Source organism: Triturus cristatus, chromosome 8 (genome assembly GCF_964204655.1).
Source record: "Triturus cristatus chromosome 8, aTriCri1.1, whole genome shotgun sequence".
Taxonomy (NCBI): domain Eukaryota; kingdom Metazoa; phylum Chordata; class Amphibia; order Caudata; family Salamandridae; genus Triturus; species Triturus cristatus.
The window spans coordinates 1621188499-1621212916 of NC_140591.1; the positions used below are offsets into that span (position 1 = coordinate 1621188499).

Sequence of the window (24418 nt, forward strand, 5' to 3'; positions counted from 1 at the left end):
CAAGAATAGCTATGTTGTATTAAAAAAGAACACATTTTAAACTCAATCCCATATTTTGAATAGTTCATAAATAAGTGTTTTACATATATTCATCAATATTGCTCAAATCTAGGGTTATATTTCATCTGCCTCTTGCTCATTGAAATACCTTTTTGATTTTGCATTCACAGTATTGTTACTATAATATTGAAAACACTTTCAGTTTTTATTAGGTTTAAGATGATCTGTTCAACCGAAAGATAAATCAGACTTTTCTAATTTAATTGAATCGCAGGACGAATTAATGAAAATAGTTTTTTATTTAAGAATGAGGAAAGCAAGGCACTGCTGAGATTTGAACTCAGGATCTTCTGTTTACTAGACAGGCGCTTTAACCAGCTAAGCCACAGCCCCTCTTGAAAATGCTTTAAGGAACAGTTTGCCATATGGTGTTCAAGAGAAACCTGAGTTTTTCACTTTCATAATCATTTCTCAGTTCAGAAAACGCACTACTCAAATAGTTTAGACGAGGATACTGATCCTATTCATAAACACCTCATTGATATATTGCTTATCCTGTTCATAAATGTTTTAATTATGCCTTCTTTAAGAATGCATTACTTGATTTCAACTCTAGAATGATTTTTCATCTCTATTTTGATCTTTGTCACTCTTTTTTCCCATTTTCATTCAAAGCATTACTTTGTAAATCTTCACAATACCACGTTTTTTTGTTTTTCAATTTAAGATGGCCCATTCTAATGTTCACAGAACAACAATTTTCTTTTTAAAATGTTTCAAACATTTGCGTGATGAAAATTATTTTTACATGTAAGGACCAATAAAAAGGTGCTGCTGAGATTTGAACTCAGTATTTCCAGGATACGAGACAGGCACTTTAACCACTTAGCCACAGCACCTATTTTAGTGATACAGAAGGGATCATTAATTTAGTATTGGTGATCAAATTCTGTGCCTGTGTTAAAGTGTCTTAATAAGTATTCTAATGTTAAACAAGCAAGGATTCCTAATCTGTAAACAAGAATAGCTAGGTTGTATTAAAAAAGAACACATTTTAAACTCAATCCCATATTTTGATTAGTTCATAAATAAGTGTTTTACATATATTCATCAATATTGCTCAAATCTAGGGTTATATTTCATCTGCCTCTTGCTCATTGAAATACCTTTTTGATTTTTGCAATCACAGTATTGTTACTATAATATTGAAAACACTTTCAGTTTTTATTAGGTTTAAGATGATCTGTTCAAACAAAAGATAAATCAGACTTTTCGAATTTAATTGAATCGCAGGACGAATTAATGAAAATAGTTTTTTATTTAAGAATGAGGAAAGCAAGGCACTGCTGAGATTCGAACTCAGGATCTCCTGTTTACTAGACAGGCGCTTTAACCAGCTAAGCCACAGCACCCTCTTGATAATGCTTTAAGGAACAGTTTGCCATATGGTGTTCAAGAGAATCCTGAGTTTTTCACTTTCATAATCATTTCTCAGTTCAGAAAACGCTCTACTCAACTACTTTAGACGAGGATACTGATCCTATTGATAAACAACTCATTGATATATTGCTTATCCTGTTCATAAATGTTTTAATTATGCCTTCTTTAAGAATGCATTACTTGATTTCAACTCTAGAATGATTTTTTATCTCTATTTTGCTCTTTGTCACTCTTTTTTCCGTTTTTCATTCAAAGCATTACTTTGAAAATCTTCACAATACCACGTTTTTTAGTTTTTCAATTTAAGATGACCCATTCTAATGTTCACAGAACAACTCTTTTCTTTTTAAAATGTATTAAACATTTGCGTGATGAAAATTATTTTTACATGTAAGGACCAATAATAAGGTGCTGCTGAGATTTGAACTCAGGATTTCCTGTTTACGAGACAGGCGCTTTAACCACTTAGCCACAGCTCCTACTTTAGCGATATAGTAGGGATCATTCATTTAGTATTGGTGATCAAATTCTGTGCCTGGGTTAAAGTGTCTTAATATGTATTCTAATGTTAAACAAGCAAGGATTCCTAATCTGTAAACAAGAATAGCTATGTTGTATTAAAAAAGAACACATTTTAAACTCAATCCCATATTTTGAATAGTTCATAAATAAGTGTTTTACATATATTCATCAATATTGCTCAAATCTAGGGTTATATTTCATCTGCCTCTTGCTCATTGAAATACCTTTTTGATTTTGCATTCACAGTATTGTTACTATAATATTGAAAACACTTTCAGTTTTTATTAGGTTTAAGATGATCTGTTCAACCGAAAGATAAATCAAACTTTTCTAATTTAATTGAATCGCAGGACGAATTAATGAAAATAGTTTTTTATTTAAGAATGAGGAAAGCAAGGCTGAGATTTGAACTCAGGATCTTCTGTTTACTAGACAGGCGCTTTAACCAGCTAAGCCACAGCACCCTCTTGAAAATGCTTTAAGGAACAGTTTGCCATATGGTGTTCAAGAGAATCCTGAGTTTTTCACTTTCATAATCATTTCTCAGTTCAGAAAACGCTCTACTCAACTACTTTAGACGAGGATACTGATCCTATTGATAAACACCTCATTGATATATTGCTTATCCTGTTCATAAATGTTTTAATTATGCCTTCTTTAAGAATGTATTACTTGATTTCAACTCTAGAATGATTTTTCATCTCTATTTTGCTCTTTGTCACTCTTTTTTCCCATTTTCATTCAAAGCATTACTTTGAAAATCTTCACAATACCACGTTTTTTTGTTTTTCAATTTAAGATGACCCATTCTAATGTTCACAGAACAACACTTTTCTTTTTAAAATGTATTAAACATTTGCGTGATGAAAATTATTTTTACATGTAAGAACCAATAATAAGGTGCTGCTGAGATTTGAACTCAGTATTTCCTGTTTACGAGACAGGCGCTTTAACCACTTAGCCACAGCACCTACTTTAGGGATATAGAAGGGATCATTAATTTAGTATTGGTGATCAAATTCTGTGCCTGTGTTAAAGTGTCTTAATATGTATTCTAATGATAAACAAGCAAGGATTCCTAATCTGTAAACAAGAATAGCTATGTTGTATTAAAAAAGAACACATTTTAAACTCAATCCCATATTTTGAATAGTTCATAAATAAGTGTTTTACATATATTCATCAATATTGCTCAAATCTAGGGTTATATTTCATCTGCCTCTTGCTCATTGAAATACCTTTTTGATTTTGCAATCACAGTATTGTTACTATAATATTGAAAACACTTTCAGTTTTTATTAGGTTTAAGATGATCTGTTCAACCGAAAGATAAATCAGACTTTTCTAATTGAATTGAATCGCAGGACGACTTAATGAAAATAGTTTTTTATATAAGAATGAGGAAAGCAAGGCACTGCTGAGATTTGAACTCAGGATCTCCTGTTTACTAGACAGGCGCTTTAACCAGCTAAGCCACAGCACCCTCTTGAAAATGCTTTAAGGAACAGTTTGCCATATGGTGTTCAAGAGAAACCTGAGTTTTTCACTTTCATAATCATTTCTCAGTTCAGAAAACGCACTACTCAAATAGTTTAGACGAGGATACTGATCCTATTCATAAACACCTCATTGATATATTGCTTATCCTGTTCATAAATGTTTTAATTATGCCTTCTTTAAGAATGCATTACTTGAATTCAACTCTAGAATGATTTTTTATCTCTATTTTGCTCTTTGTCACTCTTTTTTCCCTTTTTCATTCAAAGCATTACTTTGAAAATCTTCACAATAGCATGTTTTTTTGTTTTTCAATTTAAGATGACCCATTCTAATGTTCACAGAACAACACTTTTCTTTTTAAAATGTATTAAACATTTGCGTGATGAAAAATATTTTTACATGTAAGGACCAATAATAAGGTGCTGCTGAGATTTGAACTCAGGATTTCCAGGTTACGAGACAGGCGCTTTAACTACTTAGCCACAGCACCTATTTTAGTGATACAGAAGGGATAATTAATTTAGTATTGGTGATCAAATTCTGTGCCTGTGTTAAAGTGTCTTAATAAGTATTCTAATGTTAAACAAGCAAGGATTCCTAATCTGTAAACAAGAATAGCTATGTTGTATTAAAAAAGAACACATTTTAAACTCAATCCCATATTTTGATTAGTTCATAAATAAGTGTTTTACATATATTCATCAATATTGCTCAAATCTAGGGTTATATTTCATCTGCCTCTTGCTCATTGAAATACCTTTTTGATTTTTGCAATCACAGTATTGTTACTATAATATTGAAAACACTTTCAGTTTTTATTAGGTTTAAGATGATCTGTTCAACCGAAAGATAAATCAGACTTTTCTAATTTAATTGAATCGCAGGACGAATTAATGAAAATAGTTTTTTATTTAAGAATGAGGAAAGCAAGGCACTGCTGAAATTTGAACTCAGGATCTCCTGTTTACTAGACAGGCGCTTTAACCAGCTAAGCCACAGCACCCTCTTGAAAATGCTTTAAGGAACAGTTTGCCATATGGTGTTCAAGAGAATCCTGAGTTTTTCACTTTCATAATCATTTCTCAGTTCAGAAACGCACTACTCAAATAGTTTAGACGAGGATACTGATCCTATTCATAAACACCTCATTGATATATTGCTTATCCTGTTCATAAATGTTTTAATTATGCCTTCTTTAAGAATGCATTACTTGAATTCAACTCTAGAATGATTTTTTATCTCTATTTTGCTCTTTGTCACTCTTTTTTCCCTTTTTCATTCAAAGCATTACTTTGAAAATCTTCACAATACCATGTTTTTTTGTTTTTCAATTTAAGATGACCCATTCTAATGTTCACAGAACAACTCTTTTCTTTTTAAAATGTATTAAACATTTGCGTGATGAAAATTATTTTTACATGTAAGGACCAATAATAAGGTGCTGCTGAGATTTGAACTCAGGATTTCCTGTTTACGAGACAAGCGCTTTAACCACTTAGCCACAGCACCTACTTTAGCGATATAGTAGGGATCATTAATTTAGTATTGGTGATCAAATTCTGTGCCTGGGTTAAAGTGTGTTAATATGTATTCTAATGTTAAACAACCAAGGATTCCTAATCTGTAAACAAGAATAGCTATGTTGTATTAAAAAAGAACACATTTTAAACTCAATCCCATATTTTGAATAGTTCATAAATAAGTGTTTTACATATATTCATCAATATTGCTCAAATCTAGGGTTATATTTCATCTGCCTCTTGCTCATTGAAATACCTTTTTGATTTTGCATTCACAGTATTGTTACTATAATATTGAAAACACTTTCAGTTTTTATTAGGTTTAAGATGATCTGTTCAACCGAAAGATAAATCAGACTTTTCTAATTTAATTGAATCGCAGGACGAATTAATGAAAATAGTTTTTTATTTAAGAATGAGGAAAGCAAGGCACTGCTGAGATTTGAAGTCAGGATCTTCTGTTTACTAGACAGGCGCTTTAACCAGCTAAGCCACAGCCCCTCTTGAAAATGCTTTAAGGAACAGTTTGCCATATGGTGTTCAAGAGAATCCTGAGTTTTTCACTTTCATAATCATTTCTCAGTTCAGAAAACGCTCTACTCAACTACTTTAGACGAGGATACTGATCCTATTGATAAACACCTCATTGATATATTGCTTATCCTGTTCATACATGTTTTAATTATGCCTTCTTTAAGAATGCATTACTTGATTTCAACTCTAGAATGATTTTTTATCTCTATTTTGCTCTTTGTCACTCTTTTTTCCGTTTTTCATTCAAAGCATTACTTTGAAAATCTTCACAATACCACATTTTTTAGTTTTTCAATTTAAGATGACCCATTCTAATGTTCACAGAACAACTCTTTTCTTTTTAAAATGTATTAAACATTTGCGTGATGAAAATTATTTTTACATGTAAGGACCAATAATAAGGTGCTGCTGAGATTTGAACTCAGGATTTCCTGTTTACGAGACAGGCGCTTTAACCACTTAGCCACAGCACCTACTTTAGCGATATAGTAGGGATCATTAATTTAGTATTGGTGATCAAATTCTGTGCCTGGGTTAAAGTGTCTTAATATGTATTCTAATGTTAAACAACCAAGGATTCCTAATCTGTAAACAAGAATAGCTATGTTGTATTAAAAAAGAACACATTTTAAACTCAATCCCATATTTTGAATAGTTCATAAATAAGTGTTTTACATATATTCATCAATATTGCTCAAATCTAGGGTTATATTTCATCTGCCTCTTGCTCATTGAAATACCTTTTTGATTTTGCAATCACAGTATTGTTACTATAATATTGAAAACACTTTCAGTTTTTATTAGGTTTAAGATGATCTGTTCAACCGAAAGATAAATCAGACTTTTCTAATTGAATTGAATCGCAGGACGACTTAATGAAAATAGTTTTTTATATAAGAATGAGGAAAGCAAGGCACTGCTGAGATTTGAACTCAGGATCGCCTGTTTACTAGACAGGCGCTTTAACCAGCTAAGCCACAGCACCCTCTTGAAAATGCTTTAAGGAACAGTTTGCCATATGGTGTTCAAGAGAAACCTGAGTTTTTCACTTTTATAATTATTTCTCAGTTCAGAAAACGCACTACTCAAATAGTTTAGACGAGGATACTGATCCTATTCATAAACACCTCATTGATATATTGCTTATCCTGTTCATAAATGTTTTAATTATGCCTTCTTTAAGAATGCATTACTTGAATTCAACTCTAGAATGATTTTTTATCTCTATTTTGCTCTTTGTCACTCTTTTTTCCCTTTTTCATTCAAAGCATTACTTTGAAAATCTTCACAATAGCATGTTTTTTTGTTTTTCAATTTAAGATGACCCATTCTAATGTTCACAGAACAACACTTTTCTTTTTAAAATGTATTAAACATTTGCGTGATGAAAATTATTTTTACATGTAAGGACCAATAATAAGGTGCTGCTGAGATTTGAACTCAGGATTTCCAGGATACGAGACAGGCGCTTTAACCACTTAGCCACAGCACCTATTTTAGTGATACAGAAGGGATCATTAATTTAGTATTGGTGATCAAATTCTGTGCCTGTGTTAAAGTGTCTTAATAAGTATTCTAATGTTAAACAAGCAAGGATTCCTAATCTGTAAACAAGAATAGCTAGGTTGTATTAAAAAAGAACACATTTTAAACTCAATCCCATATTTTGATTAGTTCATAAATAAGTGTTTTACATATATTCATCAATATTGCTCAAATCTAGGGTTATATTTCATCTGCCTCTTGCTCATTGAAATACCTTTTTGATTTTTGCAATCACAGTATTGTTACTATAATATTGAAAACACTTTCAGTTTTTATTAGGTTTAAGATGATCTGTTCAACCGAAAGATAAATCAGACTTTTCTAATTGAATTGAATCGCAGGACGACTTAATGAAAATAGTTTTTTATATAAGAATGAGGAAAGCAAGGCACTGCTGAGATTTGAACTCAGGATCGCCTGTTTACTAGACAGGCGCTTTAACCAGCTAAGCCACAGCACCCTCTTGTAAATGCTTTAAGGAACAGTTTGCCATATGGTGTTCAAGAGAAACCTGAGTTTTTCACTTTTATAATCATTTCTCAGTTCAGAAAACGCACTACTCAAATAGTTTAGACGAGGATACTGATCCTATTCATAAACACCTCATTGATATATTGCTTATCCTGTTCATAAATGTTTTAATTATGCCTTCTTTAAGAATGCATTACTTGAATTCAACTCTAGAATGATTTTTTATCTCTATTTTCTCTTTGTCACTCTTTTTTCCCTTTTTCATTCAAAGCATTACTTTAAAAATCTTCACAATAGCATGTTTTTTTGTTTTTCAATTTAAGATGACCCATTCTAATGTTCACAGAACAACACTTTTCTTTTTAAAATGTATTAAACATTTGCGTGATGAAAATTATTTTTACATGTAAGGACCAATAATAAAGTGCTGCTGAGATTTGAACTCAGGATTTCCAGGTTACGAGACAGGCGCTTTAACCACTTAGCCACAGCACCTATTTTAGTGATACAGAAGGGATCATTAATTTAGTATTGGTGATCAAATTCTGTGCCTGTGTTAAAGTGTCTTAATAAGTATTCTAATGTTAAACAAGCGAGGATTCCTAATCTGTAAACAAGAATAGCTAGGTTGTATTAAAAAAGAACACATTTTAAACTCAATCCCATATTTTGATTAGTTCATAAATAAGTGTTTTACATATATTCATCAATATTGCTCAAATCTAGGGTTATATTTCATCTGCCTCTTGCTCATTAAAATACCTTTTTGATTTTTGCAATCACAGTATTGTTACTATAATATTGAAAACACTTTCAGTTTTTATTAGGTTTAAGATGATCTGTTCAAACGAAAGATAAATCAGACTTTTCTAATTTAATTGAATCGCAGGACGAATTAATGAAAATAGTTTTTTATTTAAGAATGAGGAAAGCAAGGCACTGCTGAGATTTGAACTCAGGATCTCCTGTTTACTAGACAGGCGCTTTAACCAGCTAAGCCACAGCACCCTCTTGAAAATGCTTTAAGGAACAGTTTGCCATATGGTGTTCAAGAGAATCCTGAGTTTTTCACTTTCATAATCATTTCTCAGTTCAGAAAACGCTCTACTCAACTACTTTAGACGAGGATACTGATCCTATTGATAAACACCTCATTGATATATTGCTTATCCTGTTCATAAATGTTTTAATTATGCCTTCTTTAACAATGGATTACTTGATTTCAACTCTAGAATGATTTTTTATCTCTATTTTGCTCTTTATCACTCTTTTTTCCGTTTTTCATTCAAAGCATTACTTTGAAAATCTTCACAATACCACGTTTTTTAGTTTTTCAATTTAAGATGACCCATTCTAATGTTCACAGAAAAACTCTTTTCTTTTTAAAATGTATTAAACATTTGCGTGATGAAAATTATTTTTACATGTAAGGGCCAATAATAAGGTGCTGTTGAGATTTGAACTCAGGATTTCCTGTTTACGAGACAGGCGCTTTAACCACAGCACCTACTTTAGCGATATAGTAGGGATCATTAATTTAGTATTGGTGATCAAATTCTGTGCCTGGGTTAAAATGTCTTAATATGTATTCTAATGTTAAACAACCAAGGATTCCTAATCTGTAAACAAGAATAGCTATGTTGTATTAAAAAAGAACACATTTTAAACTCAATCCCATATTTTGAATAGTTCATAAATAGGTGTTTTACATATATTCATCAATATTGCTCAAATCTAGGGTTATATTTCATCTGCCTCTTGCTCATTGAAATACCTTTTTGATTTTGCAATCACAGTATTGTTACTATAATATTGAAAACACTTTCAGTTTTTATTAGGTTTAAGATGATCTGTTCAACCGAAAGATAAATCAGACTTTTCTAATTTAATTGAATCGCAGGACGAATTAATGAAAATAGTTTTTTATTTAAGAATGAGGAAAGCAAGGCACTGCTGAGATTTGAACTCAGGATCTCCTGTTTACTAGACAGGCGCTTTAACCAGCTAAGCCACAGCACCCTCTTGAAAATACTTTAAGGAACAGTTTGCCATATGGTGTTCAAGAGAATCCTGAGTTTTTCACTTTCATAATCATTTCTCAGTTCAGAGAACGCTCTACTCAACTACTTTAGACGAGGATACTGATCCTATTGATAAACACCTCATTGATATATTGCTTATCCTGTTCATAAATGTTTTAATTATGCCTTCTTTAAGAACGCATTACTTGATTTCAACTCTAGAATGATTTTTCATCTCTATTTTGCTCTTTGTCACTCTTTTTTCCCATTTTCATTCAAAGCATTACTTTGAAAATCTTCACAATACCACGTTTTTTTGTTTTTCAATTTAAGATGACCCATTCTAATGTTCACAGAACAACACTTTTCTTTTTAAAATGTATTAAACATTTGCGTGATGAAAATTATTTTTACATGTAAGGACCAATAATAAGGTGCTGCTGAGATTTGAACTCAGTATTTCCTGTTTACGAGACAGGCGCTTTAACCACTTAGCCACAGCACCTACTTTAGGGATATAGAAGGGATCATTAATTTAGTATTGGTGATCAAATTCTGTGCCTGTGTTAAAGTGTCTTAATATGTATTCTAATCTTAAACAAGCAAGGATTCCTAATCTGTATACAAGAATAGCTATGTTGTATTAAAAAAGAACACATTTTAAACTCAATCCCCTATTTTGAATAGTTCATAAATAAGTGTTTTACATATATTCATCAATATTGCTCAAATCTAGGGTTATATTTCATCTGCCTCTTGCTCATTGAAATACCTTTTTGATTTTGCAATCACAGTATTGTTACTATAATATTGAAAACACTTTCAGTTTTTATTAGGTTTAAGATGATCTGTTCAACCGAAAGATAAATCAGACTTTTCTAATTGAATTGAATCGCAGGACGACTTAATGAAAATAGTTTTTTATATAAGAATGAGGAAAGCAAGGCACTGCTGAGATTTGAACTCAGGATCGCCTGTTTACTAGACAGGCGCTTTAACCAGCTAAGCCACAGCACCCTCTTGAAAATGCTTTAAGGAACAGTTTGCCATATGGTGTTCAAGAGAAACCTGAGTTTTTCACTTTTATAATCATTTCTCAGTTCAGAAAACGCACTACTCAAATAGTTTAGACGAGGATACTGATCCTATTCATAAACACCTCATTGATATATTGCTTATCCTGTACATAAATGTTTTAATTATGCCTTCTTTAAGAATGCATTACTTGAATTCAACTCTAGAATGATTTTTTATCTCTATTTTGCTCTTTGTCACTCTTTTTTCCCTTTTTCATTCAAAGCATTACTTTGAAAATCTTCACAATAGCATGTTTTTTTGTTTTTCAATTTAAGATGACCCATTCTAATGTTCACAGAACAACACTTTTCTTTTTAAAATGTATTAAACATTTGCGTGATGAAAATTATTTTTACATGTAAGGACCAATAATAAAGTGCTGCTGAGATTTGAACTCAGGATTTCCAGGTTACGAGACAGGCGCTTTAACCACTTAGCCACAGCACCTATTTTAGTGATACAGAAGGGATCATTAATTTAGTATTGGTGATCAAATTCTGTGCCTGTGTTAAAGTGTCTTAATAAGTATTCTAATGTTAAACAAGCGAGGATTCCTAATCTGTAAACAAGAATAGCTAGGTTGTATTAAAAAAGAACACATTTTAAACTCAATCCCATATTTTGATTAGTTCATAAATAAGTGTTTTACATATATTCATCAATATTGCTCAAATCTAGGGTTATATTTCATCTGCCTCTTGCTCATTAAAATACCTTTTTGATTTTTGCAATCACAGTATTGTTACTATAATATTGAAAACACTTTCAGTTTTTATTAGGTTTAAGATGATCTGTTCAAACGAAAGATAAATCAGACTTTTCTAATTTAATTGAATCGCAGGACGAATTAATGAAAATAGTTTTTTATTTAAGAATGAGGAAAGCAAGGCACTGCTGAGATTCGAACTCCGGATCTCCTGTTTACTAGACAGGCGCTTTAACCAGCTAAGCCACAGCACCCTCTTGAAAATGCTTTAAGGAACAGTTTGCCATATGGTGTTCAAGAGAATCCTGAGTTTTTCACTTTCATAATCATTTCTCAGTTCAGAAAACGCTCTACTCAACTACTTTAGACGAGGATACTGATCCTATTGATAAACACCTCATTGATATATTGCTTATCCTGTTCATAAATGTTTTAATTATGCCTTCTTTAACAATGGATTACTTGATTTCAACTCTAGAATGATTTTTTATCTCTATTTTGCTCTTTATCACTCTTTTTTCCGTTTTTCATTCAAAGCATTACTTTGAAAATCTTCACAATACCACGTTTTTTAGTTTTTCAATTTAAGATGACCCATTCTAATGTTCACAGAAAAACTCTTTTCTTTTTAAAATGTATTAAACATTTGCGTGATGAAAATTATTTTTACATGTAAGGACCAATAATAAGGTGCTGTTGAGATTTGAACTCAGGATTTCCTGTTTACGAGACAGGCGCTTTAACCACAGCACCTACTTTAGCAATATAGTAGGGATCATTAATTTAGTATTGGTGATCAAATTCTGTGCCTGGGTTAAAGTGTCTTAATATGTATTCTAATGTTAAACAACCAAGGATTCCTAATCTGTAAACAAGAATAGCTATGTTGTATTAAAAAAGAACACATTTTAAACTCAATCCCATATTTTGAATAGTTCATAAATAGGTGTTTTACATATATTCATCAATATTGCTCAAATCTAGGGTTATATTTCATCTGCCTCTTGCTCATTGAAATACCTTTTTGATTTTGCAATCACAGTATTGTTACTATAATATTGAAAACACTTTCAGTTTTTATTAGGTTTAAGATGATCTGTTCAACCGAAAGATAAATCAGACTTTTCTAATTTAATTGAATCGCAGGACGAATTAATGAAAATAGTTTTTTATTTAAGAATGAGGAAAGCAAGGCACTGCTGAGATTTGAACTCAGGATCTCCTGTTTACTAGACAGGCGCTTTAACCAGCTAAGCCACAGCACCCTCTTGAAAATACTTTAAGGAACAGTTTGCCATATGGTGTTCAAGAGAATCCTGAGTTTTTCACTTTCATAATCATTTCTCAGTTCAGAAAACGCTCTACTCAACTACTTTAGACGAGGATACTGATCCTATTGATAAACACCTCATTGATATATTGCTTATCCTGTTCATAAATGTTTTAATTATGCCTTCTTTAAGAACGCATTACTTGATTTCAACTCTAGAATGATTTTTCATCTCTATTTTGCTCTTTGTCACTCTTTTTTCCCATTTTCATTCAAAGCATTACTTTGAAAATCTTCACAATACCACGTTTTTTTGTTTTTCAATTTAAGATGACCCATTCTAATGTTCACAGAACAACACTTTTCTTTTTAAAATGTATTAAACATTTGCGTGATGAAAATTATTTTTACATGTAAGGACCAATAATAAGGTGCTGCTGAGATTTGAACTCAGGATTTCCAGGATACGAGACAGGCGCTTTAACCACTTAGCCACAGCACCTATTTTAGTGATACAGAAGGGATCATTATTTAGTATTGGTGATCAAATTCTGTGCCTGTGTTAAAGTGTCTTAATAAGTATTCTAATGTTAAACAAGCAAGGATTCCTAATGTGTAAACAAGAATAGCTAGGTTGTATTAAAAAAGAACACATTTTAAACTCAATCCCATATTTTGATTAGTTCATAAATAAGTGTTTTACATATATTCATCAATATTGCTCAAATCTAGGGTTATATTTCATCTGCCTCTTGCTCATTGAAATACCTTTTTGATTTTTGCAATCACAGTATTGTTACTATAATATTGAAAACACTTTCAGTTTTTATTAGGTTTAAGATGATCTGTTCAAACGAAAGATAAATCAGACTTTTCTAATTTAATTGAATCGCAGGACGAATTAATGAAAATAGTTTTTTATTTAAGAATGAGGAAAGCAAGGCACTGCTGAGATTCGAACTCCGGATCTCCTGTTTACTAGACAGGCGCTTTAACCAGCTAAGCCACAGCACCCTCTTGAAAATGCTTTAAGGAACAGTTTGCCATATGGTGTTCAAGAGAATCCTGAGTTTTTCACTTTCATAATCATTTCTCAGTTCAGAAAACTCTCTACTCAACTACTTTAGACGAGGATACTGATCCTATTGATAAACACCTCATTGATATATTGCTTATCCTGTTCATAAATGTTTTAATTATGCGTTCTTTAAGAATGCATTACTTGATTTCAACTCTAGAATGATTTTTCATCTCTATTTTGCTCTTTGTCACTCTTTTTATCCATTTTCATTCAAAGCATTACTTTGAAAATCTTCACAATACCACGTTTTTTTGTTTTTCAATTTAAGATGACCCATTCTAATGTTCACAGAACAACACTTTTCTTTTTAAAATGTATTAAACATTTGCGTGATGAAAATTATTTTTACATGTAAGGACCAATAATAAGGTGCTGCTGAGATTTGAACTCAGTATATCCTGTTTACGAGACAGGCGCTTTAACCACTTAGCCACAGCACCTACTTTAGGGATATAGAAGGGATCATTAATTTAGTATTGGTGATCAAATTCTTTGCCTGTGTTAAAGTGTCTTAATATGTATTCTAATGTTAAACAAGCAAGGATTCCTAATCTGTAAACAAGAATAGCTATGTTGTATTAAAAAAGAACACATTTTAAACTCAATCCCATATTTTGAATAGTTCATAAATAAGTGTTTTACATATATTCATCAATATTGCTCAAATCTAGGGTTATATTTCATCTGCCTCTTGCTCATTGAAATACCTTTTTGATTTTGCATTCACAGTATTGTTACTATAATATTGAAAACACTTTCAGTTTTTATTAGGTTTAAGATGATCTGTTCAACCGAAAGATAAATCAGACATTTCTAATTTAATTGAATCGCAGGACGAATTAATGAAAATAGTTTTTTATTTAAGAATGAGGAAAGCAAGGCACTGCTGAGATTTGAACTCAGGATCTTCTGTTTACTAGACAGGCGCTTTAACCAGCTAAGCCACAGCCCTCTTGAAAATGCTTTAAGGAACAGTTTGCCATATGGTGTTCAAGAGAATCCTGAGTTTTTCACTTTTATAATCATTTCTCAGTTCAGAAAACGCACTACTCAAATAGTTTAGACGAGGATACTGATCCTATTCATAAACACCTCATTGATATATTGCTTATCCTGTTCATAAATGTTTTAATTATGCGTTCTTTAAGAATGCATTACTTGATTTCAACTCTAGAATGATTTTTCATCTCTATTTTGCTCTTTGTCACTCTTTTTATCCATTTTCATTCAAAGCATTACTTTGAAAATCTTCACAATACCACGTTTTTTTGTTTTTCAATTTAAGATGACCCATTCTAATGTTCACAGAACAACACTTTTCTTTTTAAAATGTATTAAACATTTGCGTGATGAAAATTATTTTTACATGTAAGGACCAATAATAAAGTGCTGCTGAGATTTGAACTCAGGATTTCCAGGTTACGAGACAGGCGCTTTAACCACTTAGCCACAGCACCTATTTTAGTGATACAGAATGGATCATTAATTTAGTATTGGTGATCAAATTCTGTGCCTGTGTTAAAGTGTCTTAATAAGTATTCTAATGTTAAACAAGCGAGGATTCCTAATCTGTAAACAAGAATAGCTAGGTTGTATTAAAAAAGAACACATTTTAAACTCAATCCCATATTTTGATTAGTTCATAAATAAGTGTTTTACATATATTCATCAATATTGCTCAAATCTAGGGTTATATTTCATCTGCCTCTTGCTCATTGAAATACCTTTTTGATTTTTGCAATCACAGTATTGTTACTATAATATTGAAAACACTTTCAGTTTTTATTAGGTTTAAGATGATCTGTTCAAACGAAAGATAAATCAGACTTTTCTAATTTAATTGAATCGCAGGACGAATTAATGAAAATAGTTTTTTATTTAAGAATGAGGAAAGCAAGGCACTGCTGAGATTTGAACTCAGGATCTCCTGTTTACTAGACAGGCGCTTTAACCAGCTAAGCCACAGCACCCACTTGAAAATGCTTTAAGGAACAGTTTGCCATATGGTGTTCAAGAGAATCCTGAGTTTTTCACTTTCATAATCATTTCTCAGTTCAGAAAACGCTCTACTCAACTACTTTAGGCGAGGATACTGATCCTATTGATAAACACCTCATTGATATATTGCTTATCCTGTTCATAAATGTTTTAATTATGCCTTCTTTAAGAATGCATTACTTGATTTCAACTCTAGAATGATTTTTTATCTCTATTTTGCTCTTTATCACTCTTTTTTCCGTTTTTCATTCAAAGCATTACTTTGAAAATCTTCACAATACCACGTTTTTTAGTTTTTCAATTTAAGATGACCCATTCTAATGTTCACAGAACAACTCTTTTCTTTTTAAAATGTATTAAACATTTGCGTGATGAAAATTATTTTTACATGTAAGGACCAATAATAAGGTGCTGTTGAGATTTTAACTCAGGATTTCCTGTTTACGAGACAGGCGCTTTAACCACAGCACCTACTTTAGCGATATAGTAGGGATCATTAATTTAGTATTGGTGATCAAATTCTGTGCCTGGGTTAAAGTGTCTTAATATGTATTCTAATGTTAAACAACCAAGGATTCCTAATCTGTAAACAAGAATAGCTATGTTGTATTAAAAAAGAACACATTTTAAACTCAATCCCATATTTTGAATAGTTCATAAATAAGTGTTTTACATATATTCATCAATATTGCTCAAATCTAGGGTTATATTTCATCTGCCTCTTGCTCATTGAAATACCTTTTTGATTTTGCAATCACAGTATTGTTACTATAATATTGAAAACACTTTCAGTTTTTATTAGGTTTAAGATGATCTGTTCAACCGAAAGATAAATCAGACTTTTCTAATTTAATTGAATCGCAGGACGAATTAATGAAAATAGTTTTTTATTTAAGAATGAGGAAAGCAAGGCACTGCTGAGATTTGAACTCAGGATCTCCTGTTTACTAGACAGGCGCTTTAACCAGCTAAGCCACAGCACCCTCTTGAAAATGCTTTAAGGAACAGTTTGCCATATGGTGTTCAAGAGAATCCTGAGTTTTTCACTTTCATAATCATTTCTCAGTTCAGAAAACGCTCTACTCAACTACTTTAGACGAGGATACTGATCCTATTGATAAACACCTCATTGATATATTGCTTATCCTGTTCATACATGTTTTAATTATGCCTTCTTTAAGAATGCATTACTTGATTTCAACTCTAGAATGATTTTTTATCTCTATTTTGCTCTTTGTCACTCTTTTTTCCCTTTTCCATTCAAAGCATTACTTTGAAAATCTTCACAATACCACGTTTTTTTGTTTTTCAATTTAAGATGACCCAGTCTAATGTTCACAGAACAACACTTTTCTTTTTAAAATGTATTAAACATTTGCGTGATGAAAATTATTTTTACATGTAAGGACCAATAATAAGGTGCTGCTGAGATTTGAACTCAGGATTTCCTGTTTACGAGACAGGCACTTTAACGACTTAGCCAGAGTACCTACTTTAGCGATATAGAAGGGATCATTAATTTAGTATTGGTGATCAAATTCTGTGCCTGTGTTAAAGTGTCTTAATATGTATTCTAATGTTAAACAAGCAAGGATTCCTAATCTGTAAACAAGAATAGCTATGTTGTATTAAAAAAGAACACATTTTAAACTCAATCCCATATTTTGAATAGTTCATAAATAAGTGTTTTACATATATTCATCAATATTGCTCAAATCTAGGGTTATATTTCATCTGCCTCTTGCTCATTGAAATACCTTTTTGATTTTGCATTCACAGTATTGTTACTATAATATTGAAAACACTTTCAGTTTTTATTAGGTTTAAGATGAACTGTTCAACCGAAAGATAAATCAGACTTTTCTAATTTAATTGAATCGCAGGACGAATTAATGAAAATAGTTTTTTATTTAAGAATGAGGAAAGCAAGGCACTGCTGAGATTTGAACTCAGGATCTTCTGTTTACTAGACAGGCACTTTAACCAGCTAAGCCACAGCACCCTCTTGAAAATGCTTTAAGGAACAGTTTGCCATATGGTGTTCAAGAGAATGCTGAGTTTTTCACTTTCATAATCATTTCTCAGTTCAGAAAACGCTCTACTCAACTACTTTAGACGAGGATACTGATCCTATTGATAAACACCTCATTGATATATTGCTTATCCTGTTCATAAATGTTTTAATTATGCGTTCTTTAAGAATGCATTACTTGATTTCAACTCTAGAATGATTTTTCATCTCTATTTTGCTCTTTGTCACTCTTTTTATCCATTTTCATTCAAAGCATTACTTTGAAAATCTTCACAATACCACGTTTTTTTGTTTTTCAATTTAAGATGACCCATTCTAATGTTCACAGAACAACACTTTTCTTTTTAAAATGTATTAAACATTTGCGTGATGAAAATTATTTTTACATGTAAGGACCAATAATAAGGTGCTGCTGAGATTATTATCTCAGTATATCCTGTTTACGAGACAGGCGCTTTAACCACTTAGCCACAGCACCTACTTTAGGGATATAGAAGGGATCATTAATTTAGTATTGGTGATCAAATTCTTTGCCTGTGTTAAAGTGTCTTAATATGTATTCTAATGTTAAACAAGCAAGGATTCCTAATCTGTAAACAAGAATAGCTATGTTGTATTAAAAAAGAACACATTTTAAACTCAATCCCATATTTTGAATAGTTCATAAATAAGTGTTTTACATATATTCATCAATATTGCTCAACTCTAGGGTTATATTTCATCTGCCTCTTGCTCATTGAAATACCTTTTTGATTTTGCAATCACAGTATTGTTACTATAATATTGAAAACACTTTCAGTTTTTATTAGGTTTAAGATGATCTGTTCAACCGAAAGATAAATCAGACTTTTCTAATTGAATTGAATCGCAGGACGACTTAATAAAAATAGTTTTTTATATAAGAATGAGGAAAGCAAGGCACTGCTGAGATTTGAACTCAGGATCTCCTGTTTACTAGACAGGCACTTTAACCAGCTAAGCCACAGCACCCTCTTGAAAATGCTTTAAGGAACAGTTTGCCATATGATGTTCAAGAGAATCCTGAGTTTTTCACTTTCATAATCATTTCTCAGTTCAGAAAACGCTCTACTCAGCTACTTTAGACGAGGATACTGATCCTATTGATAAACACCTCATTGATATATTGCTTATCCTGTTCATAAATGTTTTAATTATGCCTTCTTTAAGAATGCATTACTTGATTTCAACTCTAGAATGATTTTTTATCTCTATTTTGCTCTTTGTCACTCATTTTTCCGTTTTTCATTCAAAGCATTACTTTGAAAATCTTCACAATACCACGTTTTTTAGTTTTTCAATTTAAGATGACCCATTCTAATGTTCACAGAACAACTCTTTTCTTTTTAAAATGTATTAAACATTTGCGTGATGAAAATTATTTTTACATGTAAGGACCAATAATAAGGTGCTGCTGAAATTTGAACTCAGGATTTCCTGGTTACGAGACAGGCGCTTTAACCACTTAGCCACAGCACCTATTTTAGTGAAACAGAAGGGATCATTAATTTAGTATTGGTGATCAAATTCTGTGCCTGTGTTAAAGTGTCTTAATAAGTATTCTAATGTTAAACAAGCAAGGATTCCTAATCTGTAAACAAGAATAGCTATGTTGTATTAAAAAAGAACACATTTTAAACTCAATCCCATATTTTGAATAGTTCATAAATAAGTGTTTTACATATATTCATCAATATTGCTCAAATCTAGGGTTATATTTCATCTGCCTCTTGCTCATTGAAATACCTTTTTGATTTTTGCAATCACAGTATTGTTACTATAATATTGAAAACACTTTCAGTTTTTATTAGGTTTAAGATGATCTGTTCAACCGAAAAATAAATCAGACTTTTCTAATTTAATTGAATCGCAGGACGAATTAATGAAAATAGTTTTTTATTTAAGAATGAGGAAAGCAAGGCAATGCTGAGATTTGAACTCAGGATCTTCTATTTACTAGACAGGCGCTTTAACCAGCTAAGCCACAGCACCCTCTTGAAAATGCTTTAAGGAACAGTTTGCCATATGGTGTTCAAGAGAATACTGAGTTTTTCACTTTCATAATCCTTTCTCAGTTCAGAAAACGCTCTACTCAACTACTTTAGACGAGGATACTGATCCTATTGATAAACACCTCATTGATATATTGCTTATCCTGTTCATAAATGTTTTAATTATGCCTTCTTTAAGAATGCATTACTTGATTTCAACTCTAGAATGATTTTTCATCTCTATTTTGCTCTTTGTCACTCTTTTTTCCCTTTTTCATTCAAAGCATTACTTTGAAAATCTTCACAATACCACTTTTTTTGTTTTTCAATTTAAGATGACCCATTCTAATGTTCACAGAACAACACTTTTCTTTTTAAAATGTATCAAACATTTGCGTGATGAAAATTATTTTTACATGTAAGGACCAATAATAAGGTGCTGCTGAGATTTGAACTCAGTATTTCCTGTTTACGAGACAGGCGCTTTAACCACTTAGCCACAGCACCTACTTTAGGGATATAGAAGGGATCATTAATTTAGTATTGGTGATCAAATTCTGTGCCTGTGTTAAAGTGTCTTAATATGTATTCTAATGTTAAACAAGCAAGGATTCCTAATCTGTATACAAGAATAGCTATGTTGTATTAAAAAAGAACACATTTTAAACTCAATCCCATATTTTGAATAGTTCATAAATAAGTGTTTTACATATATTCATCAATATTGCTCAAATCTAGGGTTATATTTCATCTGCCTCTTGCTCATTGAGATACCTTTTTGATTTTGCAATCACAGTATTGTTACTATAATATTGAAAACACTTTCAGTTTTTATTAGGTTTAAGATGATCTGTTCAACCGAAAGATAAATCAGACTTTTCTAATTGAATTGAATCGCAGGACGACTTAATGAAAATAGTTTTTTATATAAGAATGAGGAAAGCAAGGCACTGCTGAGATTTGAACTCAGGATCGCCTGTTTACTAGACAGGCGCTTTAACCAGCTAAGCCACAGCACCCTCTTGAAAATGCTTTAAGGAACAGTTTGCCATATGGTGTTCAAGAGAAACCTGAGTTTTTCACTTTTATAATCATTTCTCAGTTCAGAAAACGCACTACTCAAATAGTTTAGACGAGGATACTGATCCTATTCATAAACACCTCATTGATATATTGCTTATCCTGTTCATAAATGTTTTAATTATGCCTTCTTTAAGAACGCATTACTTGATTTCAACTCTAGAATGATTTTTCATCTCTATTTTGCTCTTTTTCACTCTTTTTCCCATTTTCATTCAAAGCATTACTTTGAAAATCTTCACAATACCACGTTTTTTTGTTTTTCAATTTAAGATGACCCATTCTAATGTTCACAGAACAACACTTTTCTTTTTAAAATGTATTAAACATTTGCGTGATGAAAATTATTTTTACATGTAAGGACCAATAATAAGGTGCTGCTGAGATTTTAACTCAGGATTTCCAGGATACGAGACAGGCGCTTTAACCACTTAGCCACAGCACCTATTTTAGTGATACAGAAGGGATCATTATTTAGTATTGGTGATCAAATTCTGTGCCTGTGTTAAAGTGTCTTAATAAGTATTCTAATGTTAAACAAGCAAGGATTCCTAATGTGTAAACAAGAATAGCTAGGTTGTATTAAAAAAGAACACATTTTAAACTCAATCCCATATTTTGATTAGTTCATAAATAAGTGTTTTACATATATTCATCAATATTGCTCAAATCTAGGGTTATATTTCATCTGCCTCTTGCTCATTGAAATACCTTTTTGATTTTTGCAATCACAGTATTGTTACTATAATATTGAAAACACTTTCAGTTTTTATTAGGTTTAAGATGATCTGTTCAAATGAAAGATAAATCAGACTTTTCTAATTTAATTGAATCGCAGGACGAATTAATGAAAATAGTTTTTTATTTAAGAATGAGGAAAGCAAGGCACTGCTGAGATTCGAACTCCGGATCTCCTGTTTACTAGACAGGCGCTTTAACCAGCTAAGCCACAGCACCCTCTTGAAAATGCTTTAAGGAACAGTTTGCCATATGGTGTTCAAGAGAATCCTGAGTTTTTCACTTTCATAATCATTTCTCAGTTCAGAAAACGCTCTACTCAACTACTTTAGACGAGGATACTGATCCTATTGATAAACACCTCATTGATATATTGCTTATCCTGTTCATAAATGTTTTAATTATGCGTTCTTTAAGAATGCATTACTTGATTTCAACTCTAGAATGATTTTTCATCTCTATTTTGCTCTTTGTCACTCTTTTTATCCATTTTCATTCAAAGCATTACTTTGAAAATCTTCACAATACCACGTTTTTTTGTTTTTCAATTTAAGATGACCCATTCTAATGTTCACAGAACAACACTTTTCTTTTTAAAATGTATTAAACATTTGCGTGATGAAAATTATTTTTACATGTAAGGACCAATAATAAGGTGCTGCTGAGATTTGAACTCAGTATATCCTGTTTACGAGACAGGCGCTTTAACAACTTAGCCACAGCACCGACTTTAGGGATATAGAAGGGATCATTAATTTAGTATTGGTGATCAAATTCTTTGCCTGTGTTAAAGTGTCTTAATATGTATTCTAATGTTAAACAAGCAAGGATTCCTAATCTGTAAACAAGAATAGCTAGGTTGTATTAAAAAAGAACACATTTTAAACTCAATCCCATATTTTGAATAGTTCATAAATAAGTGTTTTACATATATTCATCAATATTGCTCAAATCTAGGGTTATATTTCATCTGCCTCTTGCTCATTGAAATACCTTTTTGATTTTGCATTCACAGTATTGTTACTATAATATTGAAAACACTTTCAGTTTTTATTAGGTTTAAGATGATCTGTTCAACCGAAAGATAAATCAGACATTTCTAATTTAATTGAATCGCAGGACGAATTAATGAAAATAGTTTTTTATTTAAGAATGAGGAAAGCAAGGCACTGCTGAGATTTGAACTCAGGATCTTCTGTTTACTAGACAGGCGCTTTAACCAGCTAAGTCACAGCCCTCTTGAAAATGCTTTAAGGAACAGTTTGCCATATGGTGTTCAAGAGAATCCTGAGTTTTTCACTTTTATAATCATTTCTCAGTTCAGAAAACGCACTACTCAAATAGTTTAGACGAGGATACTGATCCTATTCATAAACACCTCATTGATATATTGCTTATCCTGTTCATAAATGTTTTAATTATGCGTTCTTTAAGAATGCATTACTTGATTTCAACTCTAGAATGATTTTTCATCTCTATTTTGCTCTTTGTCACTCTTTTTATCCATTTTCATTCAAAGCATTACTTTGAAAATCTTCACAATACCACGTTTTTTTGTTTTTCAATTTAAGATGACCCATTCTAATGTTCACAGAACAACACTTTTCTTTTTAAAATGTATTAAACATTTGCGTGATTAAAATTATTTTTACATGTAAGGACCAATAATAAAGTGCTGCTGAGATTTGAACTCAGGATTTCCAGGTTACGAGACAGGCGCTTTAACCACTTAGCCACAGCACCTATTTTAGTGATACAGAATGGATCATTAATTTAGTATTGGTGATCAAATTCTGTGCCTGTGTTAAAGTGTCTTAATAAGTATTCTAATGTTAAACAAGCGAGGATTCCTAATCTGTAAACAAGAATAGCTAGGTTGTATTAAAAAAGAACACATTTTAAACTCAATCCCATATTTTGATTAGTTCATAAATAAGTGTTTTACATATATTCATCAATATTGCTCAAATCTAGGGATATATTTCATCTGCCTCTTGCTCATTGAAATACCTTTTTGATTTTTGCAATCACAGTATTGTTACTATAATATTGAAAACACTTTCAGTTTTTATTAGGTTTAAGATGATCTGTTCAAACGAAAGATAAATCAGACTTTTCTAATTGAATTGAATCGCAGGACGAATTAATGAAAATAGTTTTTTATTTAAGAATGAGGAAAGCAAGGCACTGCTGAGATTTGAACTCAGGATCTCCTGTTTACTAGACAGGCGCTTTAACCAGCTAAGCCACAGCACCCTCTTGAAAATGCTTTAAGGAACAGTTTGCCATATGGTGTTCAAGAGAATCCTGAGTTTTTCACTTTCATAATCATTTCTCAGTTCAGAAAACGCTCTACTCAACTACTTTAGACGAGGATACTGATCCTATTGATAAACACCTCATTGATATATTGCTTATCCTGTTCATAAATGTTTTAATTATGCCTTCTTTAACAATGGATTACTTGATTTCAACTCTAGAATGATTTTTTATCTCTATTTTGCTCTTTATCACTCTTTTTTCCGTTTTTCATTCAAAGCATTACTTTGAAAATCTTCACAATACCACGTTTTTTAGTTTTTCAATTTAAGATGACCCATTCTAATGTTCACAGAACAACTCTTTTCTTTTTAAAATGTATTAAACATGTGCGTGATGAAAATTATTTTTACATGTAAGGACCAATAATAAGGTGCTGTTGAGATTTGAACTCAGGATTTCCTGTTTACGAGACAGGCGCTTTAACCACTTAGCCACAGCACCTACTTTAGGGATATAGAAGGGATCATTAATTTAGTATTGGTGATCAAATTCTTTGCCTGTGTTAAAGTGTCTTAATATGTATTCTAATGTTAAACAAGCAAGGATTCCTAA

General features: G+C 31.5%; 21 non-coding genes across 21 annotated transcripts; all 21 read right to left on the minus strand.

The window, feature by feature from the left end:
* Positions 1-1338: 1338 nt before the first annotated feature.
* Positions 1339-1412, minus strand: TRNAT-AGU (transfer RNA threonine (anticodon AGU)). The gene has a single exon. It is a non-coding gene; the product is annotated as a tRNA-Thr (tRNA).
* A 434-nt stretch (positions 1413-1846) lies between these two features.
* On the minus strand, positions 1847-1919 carry TRNAT-CGU (transfer RNA threonine (anticodon CGU)). Its single transcript has one exon. It is a non-coding gene; the product is annotated as a tRNA-Thr (tRNA).
* A 941-nt stretch (positions 1920-2860) lies between these two features.
* On the minus strand, positions 2861-2933 carry TRNAT-CGU (transfer RNA threonine (anticodon CGU)). The gene has a single exon. It is a non-coding gene; the product is annotated as a tRNA-Thr (tRNA).
* Positions 2934-3371: 438 nt separating this feature from the next.
* TRNAT-AGU (transfer RNA threonine (anticodon AGU)) lies at positions 3372-3445 on the minus strand. The gene has a single exon. It is a non-coding gene; the product is annotated as a tRNA-Thr (tRNA).
* A 1453-nt stretch (positions 3446-4898) lies between these two features.
* On the minus strand, positions 4899-4971 carry TRNAT-CGU (transfer RNA threonine (anticodon CGU)). Its single transcript has one exon. It is a non-coding gene; the product is annotated as a tRNA-Thr (tRNA).
* A 945-nt stretch (positions 4972-5916) lies between these two features.
* TRNAT-CGU (transfer RNA threonine (anticodon CGU)) lies at positions 5917-5989 on the minus strand. The gene has a single exon. It is a non-coding gene; the product is annotated as a tRNA-Thr (tRNA).
* A 438-nt stretch (positions 5990-6427) lies between these two features.
* TRNAT-AGU (transfer RNA threonine (anticodon AGU)) lies at positions 6428-6501 on the minus strand. Its single transcript has one exon. It is a non-coding gene; the product is annotated as a tRNA-Thr (tRNA).
* Positions 6502-7447: 946 nt separating this feature from the next.
* On the minus strand, positions 7448-7521 carry TRNAT-AGU (transfer RNA threonine (anticodon AGU)). The gene has a single exon. It is a non-coding gene; the product is annotated as a tRNA-Thr (tRNA).
* Positions 7522-8466: 945 nt separating this feature from the next.
* Positions 8467-8540, minus strand: TRNAT-AGU (transfer RNA threonine (anticodon AGU)). The gene has a single exon. It is a non-coding gene; the product is annotated as a tRNA-Thr (tRNA).
* A 937-nt stretch (positions 8541-9477) lies between these two features.
* On the minus strand, positions 9478-9551 carry TRNAT-AGU (transfer RNA threonine (anticodon AGU)). The gene has a single exon. It is a non-coding gene; the product is annotated as a tRNA-Thr (tRNA).
* A 434-nt stretch (positions 9552-9985) lies between these two features.
* TRNAT-CGU (transfer RNA threonine (anticodon CGU)) lies at positions 9986-10058 on the minus strand. The gene has a single exon. It is a non-coding gene; the product is annotated as a tRNA-Thr (tRNA).
* Positions 10059-10496: 438 nt separating this feature from the next.
* TRNAT-AGU (transfer RNA threonine (anticodon AGU)) lies at positions 10497-10570 on the minus strand. The gene has a single exon. It is a non-coding gene; the product is annotated as a tRNA-Thr (tRNA).
* Positions 10571-12527: 1957 nt separating this feature from the next.
* Positions 12528-12601, minus strand: TRNAT-AGU (transfer RNA threonine (anticodon AGU)). The gene has a single exon. It is a non-coding gene; the product is annotated as a tRNA-Thr (tRNA).
* A 1453-nt stretch (positions 12602-14054) lies between these two features.
* Positions 14055-14127, minus strand: TRNAT-CGU (transfer RNA threonine (anticodon CGU)). The gene has a single exon. It is a non-coding gene; the product is annotated as a tRNA-Thr (tRNA).
* A 1456-nt stretch (positions 14128-15583) lies between these two features.
* Positions 15584-15657, minus strand: TRNAT-AGU (transfer RNA threonine (anticodon AGU)). The gene has a single exon. It is a non-coding gene; the product is annotated as a tRNA-Thr (tRNA).
* Positions 15658-16594: 937 nt separating this feature from the next.
* On the minus strand, positions 16595-16668 carry TRNAT-AGU (transfer RNA threonine (anticodon AGU)). Its single transcript has one exon. It is a non-coding gene; the product is annotated as a tRNA-Thr (tRNA).
* Positions 16669-18633: 1965 nt separating this feature from the next.
* On the minus strand, positions 18634-18707 carry TRNAT-AGU (transfer RNA threonine (anticodon AGU)). Its single transcript has one exon. It is a non-coding gene; the product is annotated as a tRNA-Thr (tRNA).
* Positions 18708-20160: 1453 nt separating this feature from the next.
* Positions 20161-20233, minus strand: TRNAT-CGU (transfer RNA threonine (anticodon CGU)). Its single transcript has one exon. It is a non-coding gene; the product is annotated as a tRNA-Thr (tRNA).
* Positions 20234-20671: 438 nt separating this feature from the next.
* On the minus strand, positions 20672-20745 carry TRNAT-AGU (transfer RNA threonine (anticodon AGU)). The gene has a single exon. It is a non-coding gene; the product is annotated as a tRNA-Thr (tRNA).
* A 2981-nt stretch (positions 20746-23726) lies between these two features.
* On the minus strand, positions 23727-23800 carry TRNAT-AGU (transfer RNA threonine (anticodon AGU)). Its single transcript has one exon. It is a non-coding gene; the product is annotated as a tRNA-Thr (tRNA).
* Positions 23801-24234: 434 nt separating this feature from the next.
* TRNAT-CGU (transfer RNA threonine (anticodon CGU)) lies at positions 24235-24307 on the minus strand. The gene has a single exon. It is a non-coding gene; the product is annotated as a tRNA-Thr (tRNA).
* Between the last annotated feature and the right edge of the window lie 111 nt (positions 24308-24418).